An 18,228-nucleotide genomic window follows, 5' to 3' on the forward strand; every position below is an offset into this window, starting at 1 on the left:
GTAACATGTGATCTTAGACTGGCTCCTGGATGGAGGGGGAAACGCTATAAAGAACACTGTTGGGCTAATTGAAACATCAAAATATTAATTAGAGATTAAAGTATCCAATGTTAAATGCCCTATTCTGGTTATGTGAGAGAACGTCCTTGTTCTTAGGAGATACACACTGAAGTATTTAGAAGTAAAGAGGCATAATATATGCAATATATTCTCAAATAGTTCAGAAAAAATATATATATATGAAAGAGAGAGAGAAGATGGGACAGAGTGTAAGAGAAAGAGAGAATGAGAAAGGAAGGAAGGGAGGGAGGGAGGAAGGAAGGAATTAAGGAAAGAAGAAGAGAGAAAGGAAGGATAGGAGGACAGGAAGAAGGGAAAAAGTAACTGGAGCAGAATATGAACAATAGGAGAATCTTGGTAAATCATATAGCGATGTTCTTTGTACCATTCATGCCACTTTCCTATAAATTGAAATTCATTCTAAATAAATAGATTTTTTAAAAAGCTTTTAGGATGTATACAAAGGTGTCCTTTAAGAGAAGGCAGATTGGTTCCTCTATGTGTTCTAGTTTATTTCAGAATCTTCTCAGATTAAGGGTGATTGAATGATGAAGGAAGACATACATGGCATCCAGGCATTAGCTAAAACCTATATGAAAGGTTAAGTGAGTCTATTTTCTGATTATGATATTTGGTTAAGAAGGTATTTGAAAGACATTTAATATTTTTTTTAAACAAATCAACAATACTATAATAGAGCATTTAGTAAACATAAATCAGTTTCTAAACTTAAAGAAAAAAAGCAGCCTCTAAAGCTTCTTGTCCAAGATACTCAACCTTTCTGGGCCGTGGTTTCCTTAGAATAACATGGAAAAAAATGCTACCTCAACTTCTTCTAAAGTTTACATGAGATAACATATGTATCGGTGTACATGTTTTACTGTAACTAAAAACATAACTCAAACTAGTTTAAATAGTAAGGGAATTTATTATCTCACAGAAGAAGGTGTTCCAGATCACGATATTGTCTCAAAATAAATATGCTGAACTTACTCTACTCCCTCTTTTCGTGTCCTGCCCGTGTTCCCATTGGTTAGAGCCAACCGGAAGCCAGAGGACAAGACAGCCCATCCATACAGGTCCAGACAAGTCGGCCTTTCACAGCAAAGAGAAGGGTGAGAAAAGTAGATGATGGCTATGCAGGGTGAAAGGAGGATATCTGCCCAGCTCAGTCTAGGTTTGGTTGATTGATTTAATGACTGTAACATCAAGGATCTAGATCCTTCCATTCGTCTGCCACCCAGAACTTTGGCTTCTTCCCCCCAAAAATGGAAAAACTCATTCCTTTCAGTCAGATTTCCCAGATTAGGTCTCATGCCCGGCCTAAATCCAATGACCCATTAGGTGAGTGCAGTGCTCTGATGGGCTTAAACCTGGGTTTTCAGAAGCCCCTACAGGAGAGAGAATGGAATTACTATGAAGGGATTAGCCTGTTTAGAAACCATTCCTTTGCTGCTGCACAAAGGAAGGGGTTGGAACGGAGGTCAGAGAGTTAATCTCAGCATCTACTATAGATGTAAAGCACCCCTACAATTCCTGGCACTGACTGGGTGCTTAATCATTTTTTTTTCTTCCTGCTGGGCAAGGCCCTCTGCCAAGCACTTTTCTTGCTCCTAAACATTCTGGGCATTAGAATGTGATACATAATTTCTCTTTTCAGAGGATTGGCGATCCACACGAAGGAGATGAGGAATATGAACATAAAAAATATGTAACCGAAGAATATCAGTGCAAAGTGGTATATTAAGTGCTCGCCTGGGGGCACTGATTTGGGGCATTTAGAATAGTGGTTTCCGTGACATGGTCTCTTGTAGAGGGGTGGAAAGAGTAAAGCATTACAAGTTTGGGAATCCAAATGCTCATCGAGCATTAACCCTAGGTTCCAGGCTGTATGTGTTAATAGAATAAATATACACCCCGAGTGCACTCACTTTTCTTGGTGGTAGAGCAGCCTTCAGCAGTCTCCCCTGCAAATGGGTTGGGTGGTCTAGCACCACCAGTCCCTTACACACCGGGGCTTCTGTTAGCCACAAGCGGAGCATGGCAGCCATGACCTCCAGCAGCTGGCTCCTGGCTACTCCTTAGACCAGTGCTGGTGCTGCCTGGATCCCCTTTCCAGTAAAAGCTCCTGCAGAAGTGACAAGTACCCTGGGGAGCCATCCCTCACCACCCAGTTCCCCCCAAGGCAGGCCCTGGTGAGCCAGCTCACTCTCCCCTCCTGGCCATGGTGTTGGAGTCCCCAGAGCTCTCAGACTCTCCCCAAGGCTCTAGTGGCGTGATCCTCTGTGAACTGGCTGGGGAAGCCAAGAGGAAGCAATTGGGTGGCTGGCAGGGCACAATTGCAGTCACCAGCCTCCGTGTCAGAGGCAACAGAGCCCTAGCTAGGCAGGCTGCAGTGAGCACAGAAGCAGTTGGGTTTCTTTTTGCATCAAAACACCAAAAATGGGGCTTCCCTGGTGGCGCAGTGGTTGAGAGTCCACCTGCCGATGCAGGGGACATGGGTTCGTGCCCCGTTATGGGAAGATCCCACATGCCGCGGAGCGGCTGGGCCCGTGAGCCATGGCCACTGAGCCTGCGCGTCCGGAGCCTGTGCTCCGCAACGGGAGAGGCCACAACAGTGAGAGGCCCGCGTACTGCAAACAAAAAAAACTAATATTAAATGAACAACCATTGTCGTAACACATCCCTGAAGTGCTTTTCATGCTTTTGAGATATCAAACTGGAAAAAGTTGAGACCCCTGATTTAGGAGTTCTTAGTTGCTTTTACCTTAGTTGTTTTACCCTCCTCCTCCCAGCACACGTTCCTTGTCTTCCTCTGGGGATCATACGGGCTACTTCATTCTTCTCATGCTGTTCTGTGCCCCGTGAACTTTCTGCTGGAGTTTGTATTAAAGAAAGTACTGAGGAAAGGGAGAGATGTGCCTGGCAGGAGAACCTGACCCTTTTATAAGCTTCTGCTACCAGATCCCACTCACTCTGGCCTGGGCTTCAGAACATCCACTCTTCTTTCTGGACACAAAAGTGCTCTGTCAGAACTCTTGGGTTGGAGACCCATCTTGCCAAGGAACGATTTTCCACTGACAAATCAAGAACCACATGTGTGAATTTTCTGAGGAAAGACATCTATTTTCCCTCATTTCCCATTCTCAAGAGAGCAAGGTAATATTTTTCCTGTAGAGATAGTATTTCCTCTATTTCGTTCTCTCTAAGGGATTTGAAATTACATAGACTTTTTCCAAATCCTAACTCTGTATTTACTAATCGCATGACCTCAAGCTGTATTTTACCCATCAGTAAAAATGGCTTATGGTGAAAGATAGGATATTCATCTTGACACCGTCAAATACATATAGGAAGAATTCAGTAAACTGTTGAGTGTATGGAAGAATAAGTAAATAAATTCCTAAACATCCCTGTCCCAGCCAAACTAGACCATGATCTTCTTTAAAGCCATAGAAATAAAACCTTAAGTGATAAATACAGCTGGAGTGGTCTTGGGTGACCTGGAGAAGACATTCTCTTAATTGGAAACCTCCAGCTATTCCATTCTTGGTATATATCCCAAGGAGGTGCTCACACAGATCCAAGAGGACTTGTGCAAGGATGTCCACTGCAGCATTACATGTGGTGGCAGAGAGTTGGGGCAACGTGGGTGTCTATCACTGGGAGTGTAACTGTCAGAAGAAATGGATTCAATATACACATGTCAACATGGATGTATCTTAAAACAATGGTGCTTAAGGACAAAAGTAAAACACAAAGCACTCTACACACAGGCACACAAAACAGCAATACTCATTTTGCCAGGAAAGCATGCAAACAAAAGATTCACAATAAAAGCCATTGCCTTTCTTTCTTTTTTTTTTTTTTTTACTTACTTTCATGGCAGGCAAGGTGTAAAAGGGGAAAAATCAGTTTTATTAATCAGATGTTACAAAAACAATATACCATTCCTTTTCACACAAGAATAAAAAGCAAATCCAAGAAATTAGTTTGTTTAGTATTTCTTCAAATCACTTGACATTGGCAATAAAACATTAGCTGAGCTGGTATCTATTATAATTATGCATGCTGATGTATGTTATTTCTTATTCCATGGAACAAATGGCAACTCTCCAGAAACTCTTGGTCTGCTACTCTCCAGAAACTCTTGGTCTGCTATTATATTGTAATATTCTTCAATACAGAGGAAAACTTTTTAAAAAATTTTTTCCACTTTTGTTTGAAATGATTTCCCATGCCTTTCATGGACCGTGGTAATGTTCCAAAACTTTTCTAATCAATCTAACTTTGTAAGTTGTCAGAGCAGATTTTCTTCTCTAAAATTTCTATGACACTATACATTTAATATCTTTTATACATAAATCCTTCTATTGTTTTTTCTTTGTATTGTTTCCTTTGTTTCTTGAGTCATTTTTTAAAGATCTATTGAGTTATCTCCAATTTTAAAAGCTTTATTAAATAAAGTAGCTCTAGAATTCTATTTTCAGAAAAACTGAATCTGCAAAATCTTTTTGACAATTTTCTAACATGTTACTTGGGGTTTGTGACTCACTTCATTTGAAAAGTTTCTAAAAAGGGGAGTGTTAGAACTTTGAGGAGTATGAACTGTTTTGATTGAACTAGTTGACAAATTCAGTCACATAACCAGAGAATTCTGATAAGAAGTTTGATGATTATGGGATTGTTTTGTTTTTCTTTTCATATATTGAGTGGCTGCCTTCATGAGTTTACCAAAACAGAATTTTTGTTTATGTTTTTGCCTCATTCTAGTCCATAATCAAAAACTAACTATATCGGGCTTCCCTGGTGGCGCAGTGGTTGAGAGTCCGCCTGCCGATGCAGGGCACACGGGTTCGTGCCCCAGTCCAGGAAGATCCCACATGCCGCGGAGCGGCTGGGCCCGTGAGCCATGGCCGCTGAGCCTGCGCGTCCAGAGCCTGTGCTCCGCAATGCGAGAGGCCACAACAGTGAGAGGCCCGCGTACCGCAAAAAAAAAAAAAAAAAAAGTAAAGATTAAAATTAAACAATAATTGTAACTTGATAAATGAAAGTTCCTTCTTCATGTAAACAGTTTACAAATCTCCCATGTTCAGAAGTTGTTTTCATTGTCTTCTTTGGCCATTAGCATCACTGACATAAAAATATCACACTGCACAAGCTCTTTCATCTATCCACATGATATTGGCCTCCATTCCTAAAGAAAATCCTCTCTATGGTTTCTGTTCGTCATTGGATTTGATAATGTGAATAGAAAAATAACTATTGCCTGAAACAGAACATAAGGGCTGCTTATGGTGTATTAAAATAATAGATCAGTTTATTGTTATTGGTTTGTTTTGGAGATTTTGGGTTTGTAATCGCTGTTATCCTTTAATCTCCACCTGCAGTGCAGTGTAATTTAGGAGTCGCTGGGTGTTGGTTCCATGTGGCTCATTTATGTCCCTGCTACTCAGTGTGGTCTGGGGGCCAGCAACATCAGCATCTGCTGTTGCCCAATATGCACTTGAATAGACTCTCCAGATGCTTTGCGTGCACTTGACAGCTTTGACCTTCTAACTGGCTTCTCCTTGCATTCATGTTCCTAACATGACTTCAGCTTCTGGGATGAATTACTTGTTTGTTGCTTAATGAAAATGATTATAACCCCACCGGCAATACTGTTTATTTCTGTGGACCTCTTTTTCACTGTAAGCAGTAACACAAAAGCAAACACATTGACTTTCTCCCCCAAGCTAATTAAATCAGTAGAGTCCCATTTAAATGCTCTTTACCTGAAGTTCCGTCTTTAGGAACTGACCTTCTCTAAGATGTGGCCTCACTAGCAACTCAAAGCTCACCTCAAACACGTCTGTTAACAGATGTTAAAGTTATAAAAACCAAACAGTAAAAGTGGGTCAAGGAAAGAACGCCTGCAGGAAGGAGGAGTGCTTCAGAATGTTCTACTCATTCCCCCTTTGGTCCAAGGGGATTTCGCAGGTATCTTAAAGGCAGAAGGATCTGGCTACTGCAATTTCTGCACAATAACTCTCCTTTGCTCCTTCCTTGAATTTAGCTCAGCAGTTCACAAACTCTAATGTGCTGAAGAATTACTGTACAGCAATCTTATGCAATAATATACATCTTGGCCTCGATGGCCTAGTGAGGAAATTTAAGGGTGGGTTTGACTTCATGAAATTTTTATCTTATGTAGTCATTTAAAACCTAATCTCCATATAAAATGGGCCTGTACTTTATTGTTTTAAACATCAGTAACTGAAGTTCCTGAAGTGTTTGTATCATGTGATTAAATATTCAGAATTACTAGATTATTTTGGCATCAATTTACCAGTCTTTTAAAGTGCATATGTTATATAGGTAAAATAACTGATAATTCAGGGAAATGCTCAAATGTTAATAATGGATTATCTGAGTGGGATGTAAAAGTGACATTATATAACAAATTAAAAGTGGAAAAACTGAGTCTGATATTCACCACATAAAATACTATTCCTCTTTATATAATGTTACCTTAGCTGTCCAACTACAATTAAGGTTTGAGTTGCATATTATATTTCAGTATTGTATTAACTTTGTGTGTTACTGATTGTTCTTTCAAGAACATACATTGGAGAATATATGCAGAATTCTATATATTGTTTGCATCTCTTAAAGATCCACCAACCATTGGGAAGATGTCAGAATGGGTACGTGCTGACCTTGGAACCACTTACCTTTGTGTTACTCCTGTACATGCCATGTGGGGAAAAAAGGACTGAACATTAAAGAGTATGTGATTGACTGAGAACAGTAGAGACCAGCCAAGTCAGTGCTCATGAGATAGTAAAAATCTTAGTTATTTTGCAACATGAACCTTTCTGTTACTTTGGGTTTAAGGCTAAAGAAGCATTATATAAATACGTTGACATTAGACTGCTGACAAAGTAGAAATGTTTTGTTTTCTGAAAACACCACAGACTATTTCTGAAATGTTTAGACTTTGGCATTAACCAAATGTACTTTCCAAGTACCTTTCCTCTATTTATAAATATGAATACATATAGTCCATATGTTTCTGATTAACTTGCAACTAATTTATCAAAATTGGCAAGACCTATTTGCTAAGCACAAGGTCTAGGGAGTCCATGAAAAAAAAAAGAAAGTCTTTTAAAATCTTCCTTTTGGATTCAGTTAATCCAGAGGGTATTCAAACTCTGATTATGAGAGTTTATTAAAAGTTGAGAAGCCATTGCATGTTTCTTTTCACTTTATTTTTTTTCAAACTTTAAAAAAAATTATTATTTATTTGGTCGCGCCGGGTCTTAGTTGTGGCAGGCAGGTTCCTTAGTTGTGGCTCATGGGCTCCTTTAGTTGTGGCTCGAGGGCTTCTTAATTGCTGCTCGTTGGCTCCTTAGTTGCAGCATGCGAACTCTTAGTTGCGGCATGCGTGTGGGATCTATTTCCCTGACCAGAGATCGAACGCAGGCCCCCTGCATTGGGATCGTGGAGTCTTACCCACTGGACCACCAGGGAAGTTCCACTTTATTTTTCCTATCTTATCTCCTTTGCTATTCTAAGAGGTCCCCAATTCTCCTATTGTTTGCTTTGTTCTCAGGATAGGTGGGACAGGTCCATTAACAATATTAACAATGATAAATCCCCAAAATGTGTATTATGAACATGAATGCTTTCATCCCCCTTGATTCTTATTTTCAAAAAGAAAAAAGTTATTTGAAGTCAACTGTACAATAAATTCAGCACATGTGCTTTGAGTTTCTTCCATACTTAACTGATGGTGTGTTTCAGTCTAGATCTTCTCCACTTAAACATTCCCTAAAACCCAATACAGAAGCTAAGTGTGCATATTAGCAATTGAACAGCTGAGTATCTACACATCAATCTATCTGTTAATTAATCAGTTAAGAAATATTTCATATTATCCAGTCTCCCAAATGTGCCTTATCATAGGACTTACTTGAGCACTTCCTTAACACACAGAATCCCAGGTCCCTGCTCTGGAAGCTGCGGAATGGGTATGTTTAAACAATGCCCCAGAGTGATTCTTGACAGTCTGGTCCCCACAGACACTATGCAGTTAATTATGCTGCTATGAAACAGAAGTTCTCAAAAGGCCTTGATTTGGGGTCATTTTAAACTTTTCAATGAAGATTACATTTTAAATGTACAATTATATGTGATTTAGTATCTATATATCATAAGACCTTTCCTATTACTATATTTATGAACTGGAAGATTTCCTGTATCAGACCACTTGTCTCAATTTTTCCTTTGGAAAAATGATCAACATAATGACCATAAGTATGGACAAAAAGACCATAAGTATGGTCTTTTTCTTCAAGAAGATTGAAGAAGCTGTTTAGACAGGGGATGTAATATGATGGTGACAGCCACAAACTAGCTTTGTGATTTTGGACAAGTTACTTCATGTTTTTGAAATTTATATTTGGCCACAAAGGCAAATATCAAAATTAGAAATGGAGTCGCCATATACTTTGAAAACAAAGTAGCACTATGTCATTGTTTTTACTTTATTTGGTCAAAGTATTTATTTTTACTTTGTATTTTAGGTAACATTAAAAGAGTGGTAAATGTGTAAGTTTACTGTTATAAAATGGGGGGCATGGATTAAAACAGGTTAAGTATAGGTTTAAGCAGTGCATTTGTTTTCTATTGCTGTGTAGCAAATTATCACAAACTTAGCAGCTTCAAAAAACACATTTTATGTCCTAGCTTCTATGGATCAGAAGTCCAGATATAGCTTAGCTGGCTCTTCTGCTCAGGATCTCATCAGTCTGTAATGCTGGATTGATTTAGAGCCTTGAATAGGGAAGAATCTGTTTCTAAGCTCATTCACATTGCTGGGAGAATTTATTTTGGTTATAGGACTTTGGTTATAGGACTGAGGGCTCTTGCTTCTTACTGGTCATCAGCTGGAGGCCACCCACAATTCCCAGCCCTCTCCATTGGCCGTTTACACCATGGCCATTTGCTTTTTCAAGGCCAGCAGGAGAATTTCTCTCTCCAGTTCACTAAGATGGAGTCTCATATAACAAAACAATCAATGAGTGACATCCAGCACCTTTGCTATATTCTACTGATTAGAAGCAAATCATAGGCTTTATCCGCTCAAGCGGAAGGAATTTTACTAGAGGCATGAATCATGTGGGTCACCACGAGTGGGTCCACTTCAGTGGTGTCAACTAGATGATCTCTTGAGTAAGTTATTTACTTAGAAAATAGTGTGGCTTGAAATATGGTCCCTAGACCTCATACGTGAGAATCTCCTGAACTGCTTTCTAAAAATGCAGATTACTAGGTCCAAAGCCATACCTGCTGAATCAGAATGTCTTGGAACAGGTTGAGGGAATCCTCGTTTTTCACAAGCTCCCAGGTTATTCTGGTGCATATTAACGTTTGGGGACATGATGATTCCTATGATTCTGTAAGTTAATTGTGGAAAAGTAACCTTTAAAAGGCAATGAGGATACCAAAGAAAAAATAAATTGGACTTCATTAAAATAAAAACTTTTATGTTTCAAAGGACACTGTCAAGAAAATGAAAAGACAATTCACAAAATGAATAATGTACCTAATAAGGATCGATTTTCCAGAATATATTCTTACAACTCAAGAAGACAAATGACCCAATAAAAAAAGGGGCAGAGAATTTGAATAGACATTTCTCCAAAGAAGATATAAGAATCTTTCCATAGGCATGTGAAGATACTCAACATTATTAGTCATTAGGAAAATGCAAGTCAGAACCTCAATGAGATACTACTTCACACTCATTAGGGTACTAAAATAAAAAAGATGAACAATAACAAGTGTTGGTGAGGACATGAAGAAATTGGAACCCTTACGTATTGTGGGTGACAGTGACTCCCTCCTTGATCAGACTTAAGTCAGGCTTCTCTGAGCCCTCATCTCCACTAGACATCATCCTTGGCCTGCCCATTCTTGGATTGATGAGCCCAGTTCAGCAAGAATCCTGCCAAGACAGTTTAGCAAGAATCACCCACCTTGATACCCAACGCAGATCCTCTTAATGATTTTCCATCCACCCACTCTCTCACCCTGCCAGCTGGCTGTAAATTCTCAGCTGTTCCTGTTATATCTGGAGTTGAGTTCAATCTCTCTCTCCTGTTGCAATAATTTTGAATAAGTCTTCCTTGCCTATTTAACTCCATCCAGTGCAATTTTTATATGACAATGGTGAAAATGTAAAGTGGTGCAGCTATTTTGAAAACAGTTTGGCGGTTCCTCAAGAGGTTAAATATAGAGTTACCCAGCAATTCCATCTCTAGGTACATATCCAAGAGAACTGAAAAGATACCTTCACAAAAATAATTTGCACACAAATGTTCATAGCATATTCATAATAGCCAGAAAACAGAAACAACTCAAATGTCTATCAACGGATGAGTGGAAAAACAAAATGTAATATATCCATGCAATGGAATATCGGTCATCCATGAAAAGAAATGTAGTACTAATAGATGTTAAAACGTGGATGATATGAAGACATTTTGCTTAGTAAAAGAAGCCAGGTATATAAGGCTATGTATCATATAATTCCATTTATATGAATGTCCAGAAGAATCCATAGAGACAGAAAGGAGATGAATGGCTGTCAGGGCTGAGGGAGGAGGGGATTGGGGACTGACTGCTAATGGATACGAGGTTTCTTTTCAGGATCATGTAAATTCCCTGGAGTTAGATAGTGTTAATGATTGCACAATCTTGTGAATATACTAAAGGCCACAGAATTTTATACTTTAAGAATGTGAGCTTTACAGTATATGGATTATATTTCAATTTTTTGAAGTATATTTTAAAAAGCAGTGAGGAAGAATCATCTTCTAAATGAACTTGCCTCGTGTGTGTTTGTGTCGTGTGTATGTCTGAGTGTTGAAAATGAATATTCATTATGAGACTAAAATAGAAATACTGAATGTTAATATTTCAAACAAGTACACCATCAGAATCCCTTCTCTTTTCCCAGTCGCTATACCTCACCTTACATTAAGCTTTTAAAGATTTGTCATCCTTAAATAATCAATAGAAAAGACACAGGGAACTAATATGCGTGAATAAACCTTTTCTGCATCACATTATCAGAGATACACACATCTTCTCAGGTACATAGCTTATCTCACCTGTGCTTCTCTCAAGCTTTATGTTATCCAGGAAAGGGGAAAAAAAGGAGAAGGAGGGGAAGGAGGAGAATAAGCAGAGGGAGAAGGAAAAGAGATCAAAAAAGAAAAGGAGAGGAGAGAGTCATCAACGTGCATCCCCGAAACTAAGCTTTCTGGCTTCGTGCTTTGAAGCTACTGCTGGTTTTCTCCAACACCTTCTTGAGATTAGGCATTTTGGCTGCAGAGCATGTTATAGTACCTTCCATAAAACATTCTGCAATATTCATTTGTAGCTGTTGAGTTACATAGCCAGTAGTTTGGAAGGAGAGAAATAAACCAGAGAGAAATAAACTGCTTTGCATAAGAAAGAAACAGGAAACTCATGGGTGAGAGACAAGCAATTAAAACAGCCTAAGGAGGGGTGGGAGAATCTATTTAAAAGACAGGGTCCCAATAAAATGGTGAGATGTCCAGCTCCACGGCAGGGATTAGCCATTGAGAATGCGGAGGGACTTTTTAAGAACAGGATTCTCTAACACTATTGAAAGTCACTTTCTGAGTGGTGCTATAGTAAATACCACTTGCTTTCCCTCGAAGTCTGCTGAATGCACAGCCTTGTGCATGTGGTAGTGTGAGGGGTGAATAAAAGCCAGGGCTCAGGGAGAGACTCCAGTATGCAGGTGAGGCAGTGTGTGGGTTGCAAATGAACTGCACATGTAATGAGGTGAGAGAGTAGGGATGTGTAAAAAGCAGGAGATAGACCTGATGAGGGGATATCTTGACTGTATCAGGAGGACCCCTGCATTTCCCAGTCTGTGTTCTGCTCATCTTTCTTCTCAGAAGAGATGGTAATAGGGCCTCCTATGAGTCAACAAAGAGTAAAACTGAAAATATTAAGCTTATATGTTTCTTACCCTATGGACCAATTGTGGTTATTTCTGGTCTGATCTTGAGTAAGGACTTGTAAGAATTCAATGTGCAGCATGTCACGTACAGAGAATGACCCAAGTCCCTGCCAAAAGACCGGGTTTGAGCCGGTACACCCTGGCCTGCCCATCCAGCCATATTCACTGGGCAACTACAAAGTGTTTAACGCCTTGATCCATGTTTTGGCATGAAGATCAATAAAAGATGGTCTCTGCTATTAAGGAAATAGCTGATCTGTGTTTAAAATGCAAATATAGCGTTAATGGTGCTCAAGTTCAGTGCTACTCAGAGTGTGATCTGAACACCACTGCTAGTCCACAGATGTTTATTGTTTCAAGATAAGTACAGAAATTGAAAGTAAGTGTTTAAAATTTTATTGTACATTGACAGAGTAATTTTGTATCTGTTGAATCTAATGATTAATAATTGTGATTGTATTTTACATCTTTTTATTTCATTTTTCTATGAATTTATTTGTATTGTATTTTACAAAATTATTAGTCCATGATAGATTGGAGCTAAAGAAAATACTAGTCCTTCACCACTGATACTTTGCGAAATTCTGTTCTAAAAGAGAGATGTGGACGCACTATAAACTTTCCCTGGAGAGTCAGGGTAAACCTCCCAGAGGAGATGATTCTTCAGGAGAAACCTCAAAGATAAATAGATTTGTCAGTCAGGAGAGGGAAGAAAGGCATTGCAGGAAAGAAGAAGCACTTATACCAAGGTAGAGAGTCATCAGACAGCAAGGTGCTCTCAGAGAACTGCAAATATTTCAGCATGGTTAGCATGGGTGCTGGGTTGGGGGGCAGGGGAAATTACCAAGATGAAATTGGAAAACGGCCTTATACCTAAGTTTGAATTTCATATTGCAGGCAATGTGTGAGGGTAACAGGTAGGAAATATAGCTTGTCTTAGTCTGCTTGGGCTACCATAGCAAATTACTATAGGCTGGATGGCTTAAACAACAGATGTTTATTTCTCACAGTTCTGGAGGCTAGGAAGTCCAAGATCAAGGTGCTAGCAGATTTGGTTCTTGGTAATAGCTTTCTTCCTGGCTTGCAGATCACCACCTTCTCACTGTGTCTCTACATGGCAGAGAGAGGAAGCTAAGGGCACTGATCCCATTAAGGGGGGGTCCATCCTCATTATCTCATCTCCCAAAGGCCCCACCTCCTAATACAATCACATTGGGGGTCAGGACTTTACACATAAATGGGGGTGGGGGGCACAAATGTATCTCCAAACATTCAGTCCATAACATAGCTAATGAGTTGGCCATATCTTATTAGAGTAGTAATTGTACATCCAGAAGAGCTGTCCAGTAGGCAACTATGTATACCAGCAAGGTACACTGCAGAGACTCAGCTAGGTTCAGGATTCGGTTTGTAAAGTCATCAACCTAAAGGTGACAGTTAAAGCCAAGGAAGCACTATGATGCTACAGATAAGAAATATAGAGTGAATAAAGAAGAGGGTCAAAAACCACGGCAGCTCCAAGGTGCAGACAGGGAAAGAGGAATCTGCTTAGGATTCCATAACACTCTGTCAGAGAGGGAGGAGGAGAATGGGAATGCAGAGTCAAAGAAGCAAAAGAGAATTCCAAGGATGGGGAAGGGCTATTCAGGAAGCACTAAGAAATTGATGTACCCCCTAGTGCCTCCTACTGGCTGGCCTTGTTGCTTAAAATTTCATCATTGATCATCCCAAATGATGGTAACCTGGTGGTGGAAAGAGACAAGAGTATCTTGACTCGGCTTAGTTTCAGTTCAGACTTTGCTACTTATTGTGTCACCACCAGCAAATCATTTAGCCCCCCAGAACCATAGTGTGGTCATCTACAAAAATCAGGATACTATTGGGTTGGCAAAAAAGTTCATTTGGGTTTTCCCATAAGATGTTATAGAAAACCCCGAACGAACTTTTTGGCCAACCCAATTTTTCTAGCCGTCTTCTCCTTCATGGGGTTGTCAGTATTGAGTGAAACCATACGTGTGATTATTAAAATGCTATATCTGCAAAGTGATAATATTTTAAAAGTCTCCTGCTAAGCTGCAACATCTTAACTGAGAAGAGTTAATCCATAATCATATTTATGGATAATTAGTTCTCATCAGCTTCCTCTCAGTGATGGAACATATGCTTAGGTGATCATAGGAAATGTCCACAGCAGGAAATACAAAGCTGGGCATCAGAGGGACACTGCGGAGATGTATGACAACTAAGGACATGGGCTGTTGAAGAGGAAAATTGTCCTGGGCCAGAATCACTGGCAATAGAATGGGTCATGAATTCACAGCATTCCAAAGTCCCTGCAATCTGGTGAAAGGACAGGTGGTCCTTTGAACTTAAGTTTTAAAGTTACATTTAAAAGGCACACGCAGTAGAATAGGCCCTTTAAAAGAAATAATAGCTTAACTGTTGGCACAATTACCAGGAGGTTTTCTAGTGTTAAGTATACATTCTGAAAATAGAAAGGACATTTCATAAAACTTCCTCTCTAGCCAAACAATCAAAAGCAAGTGTTAAAACTCTCAGACCTTTGGATGACAGAATTACTGAACTCAGGGAGGAGATACATTTCTTACCCTGGGACCTCTAAAATTACTGGTAACATGACTATGGAAAACGTGTCAAACAAAAGCACCAACTTCAGACAACGTAAGTTCCCAATTTCCCCATGAAGAATATCAAATGTTTTAGACTTACTGGGCCAAACATATGCTCAAGTTAGGTAAAGAGAGTGTGTTATAATATTTTTCATTTCTCTTGCTATCCATTTATTGTTAATATATTACAAGGAAAATGAAGGTGATAAGTTGACAAAATACAGACTAGATGTCTTGATGGTCAAATTTAGTTCTGATTAAGGCAACTGCTATTAGGGAATTTCCCATAAAGGGACTTAAGTCTTCCAGCCTTGGACTTAAGGAGAAAAGAAGTTATTGATGTAGAAATAAATGAAATAAAAGAATAGGGAGATGCCCTGGCAAGTGAAAGATTCTAAAGGGAGACAACTTTTCTTGAAAGCATGTATTCATTCATAAAACAAATTACACTACAATTATTAATTGAGCCCTTTTATGTGCCAGACATGTTGCCAGTGCTGGGGAGAGAGCAGGAAGAACTTGGAAGGGGCCCCTGCTCTTATGAAGTTCACAGTATAGTTGGGAAGACTTAGATCAATCAAGCAATTAAACAAAGCATCACCTAACTGGACAGACAATGCAGTGTTGGTTGGAGATGAATGAAAGGTCATTTGAGGCTGTGGATGCTGTTAATGTCTATAGCATCCCCTTTCCCTCCGATTGCTATTTGCCTCACACACTGTGACTGTGTTCCAGCCTTCCTTTGCTTTTAACAAAAAAATCTGAAAGGTTTCGGTTGCATGTCAGAAACCGAAGAAGCTCCTTGGCTCATCATAGAATCAAGTGCAGGTTCCCTCGCGGCAGCCAAAGTTAAGCCGTCAAACTAATGACATGCGTACTACCTATTGTGCTTCATAGTAATTAACCTAAATGGTTCAGGTAAATCACTTTAACTTGTATTATGCTGACAGACTCAAACTACTTTTTTTGCTATTTTTCTCTTTACCTTTTAGTTTAGTCTTGTCTGTTGTTGACATCATAGATCATGCTAGGAGACATCACTGTTTCTCCAATTTGCTACTGTCTGAAATTCCTTCCAAAATGATAAGAGAAAGGAGTGGTGTCTTGTATCCCATCAGCAGGGCTGGAATGAGTGAAGTTGAAGAGTCAGAGCTCCATATGCATGGGCCCTTCCAAGCAACTTTTTGTATTTGTGTATTCTTTTTTCTTGAAGAGTGTCCCCAAAACCTGGATCCACCCTCAAACAAGATTCAAATTAAAAAACTATATGCCCCTGAGAATAAAAAGTGTTGACAAAGTATATTCCTATCATATCAACGGGGCATCACAATAAAAGACGTATTTGCAGGTGGGTCAGGACTGTCCAGGGAGGGAGGAAAAGATATAGAAATAAACTTTACTGGTCTTCTTTACTCTTGCTTGGGACGGACACTGTTCAAACATTCAATAATTCAACAAATAGTTATTGTGTGCTCACTCTGTGCCAGGCAGTGTCCTAGAAAATTGGGATTTATCAGGAAAATGAAACAAATAATAATACCTGACTTGTAGAGCTTACGATCTAGCAAGGGAAGACATACAATAAACAGTAAGCATAATAAGTAAACATCTATTACCTTAGAAGGTAATAAATACAACAGGGGGGAAAGGTAGAGCAGGATAAGGGAGACTGAGAGTGTAGAGTGAGAAAAAAAGTTCCACACTGATAGGAAAAGACTGGTTATTTTTGTAGCTCTAGTAACAAGACAACTTCAGTGAATCAGGGCAACTCACCTCTGTGAACACACTTTTACAAGCCAAGCAATCAGTGTCAATCCCTTTCATCTAAAAGTCAGCCAATCAGAAAGGAACTCCTTCCAAAAAAACATACCTCTGAGTGCCAACCCACCAATCAACAGCAGTCTCTTGGAGTAATCTTTCTTCTACCAATGAATCCATGCCTCTGAAATTCTGCCAATCCTTAAACTTCATGTTTCCCAAAACTTTATGTAAGATTAACGTAACAGTCTGCTCTCTGCTTTGCTTGGAGAAGCTGTGGGTGATCTGCATAGCTCTCTCTGACCATAGTAAGCAAAACAATTGAGCTTTGTCTTTTTAATCTCTGAGATCCTAACAAATTGATGGGTAGACAGTATCATGTGGTGGACAATTGGACAGAGTAGATCCCATGGAGAAGATGACATTTGAGCAAAGATAAGAAAGCTAGAGAGTTGGCCAAGCGAGTAACTGGAGGCAGTACTAAGAAGGGATGAAAAAGGAGTTCACTAGTCCCTAGATCAGTTCCTGAGTTCTTCTCAGCAGGAGGTTAATGTTTAAAAACATGGACTTTTTAATGACATGGTTCTTACATGCAAACTTACTACGCTACTTGGTGTTTAATCGGAGAAACAGGAATCTATTCCAATATTGAAAGAAAAATTGACAGTGTTAGACACATTGAGAGATGGGCTGTGGGTCTCCAAAAAGGTAACTTCTTGAGGATTTTCATGGAAAATTTGATTATATTTAAATATCACTTTACTTACTGATTTTCAAACCTTATCACCAAGTAACATACAATTCCATTTGTATGGAGACATAATGCTGCTAACACTATATTTCAGGTACTATTAAGTAAGTTAATTTATTTAATCCTCATAATAACTCTATAAACTTATATGCATGCATCCCTATACACATACATAAAAATCCTATAAAGATTTCATTTTACTTATGAAGGAACTGAGGAACAGAGAGGTTTAGCAACTTACCAGTGTTACGCATGTGGTAATAGCAGAGCTTGGGTTTCAGACCCAGGGAGTCTGGCTCTGGAGTCTGAACTTCCAGAAGACTAGCATATACTACTCTCTGAATGCTTTTATGATTAAGTACTGACTTTTGCAAACTCAAAAATGGTTACTTTCTTCCAAGCAAAGGAAAAGTGTCTTCTCACCAGGCAATCTGAAGTCACTGAAAGTCACTGTGTAGCCAGAAAGGTGGTTGAGAGTGAGAGAAAAGTGTTGAGAGTGTCAAAAGAAATGTAGAATGTACAGACCCCTGATGTTTAGATAAAACAAAACTCTCTAAGACAATAGAGAAACCTTCCTTGGCCTCCCCAGGTACATGGAGGTAGCATTTTCTGGGAATTAATAATCTGCTCATTCACCATTCTCCATGCCCCTCTGTACCTGCTGCATCCACCCTGCCCCTCCAGAATGGGGGCATCTGAGAAGGTAGAAATTTGCTGTCTTCCTCATAAAATCCTAGGTGCCTAGTACAGGGCCTGGCACAAAATAGAGTCTCAAAGTTGTTTTGAATGAAGTAATTAAATGAATGGGGAAAAAAAGGAATAAAATTGTCATTTACATGATGATTGAACTTTCTGTTCTTTTTTATATCTATGTATGAGTCAAACATGCAACCATATATTATTCAGTAACCTTGAGGCTGCTGCTTGTCACTTTCATGGAGCCCCAGGTAATTATGCTGTCCTGAAAACACCCATTACTTATGTAA

Source organism: Globicephala melas, chromosome 3 (assembly GCF_963455315.2).
Source record: "Globicephala melas chromosome 3, mGloMel1.2, whole genome shotgun sequence".
Classification (NCBI taxonomy): domain Eukaryota; kingdom Metazoa; phylum Chordata; class Mammalia; order Artiodactyla; family Delphinidae; genus Globicephala; species Globicephala melas.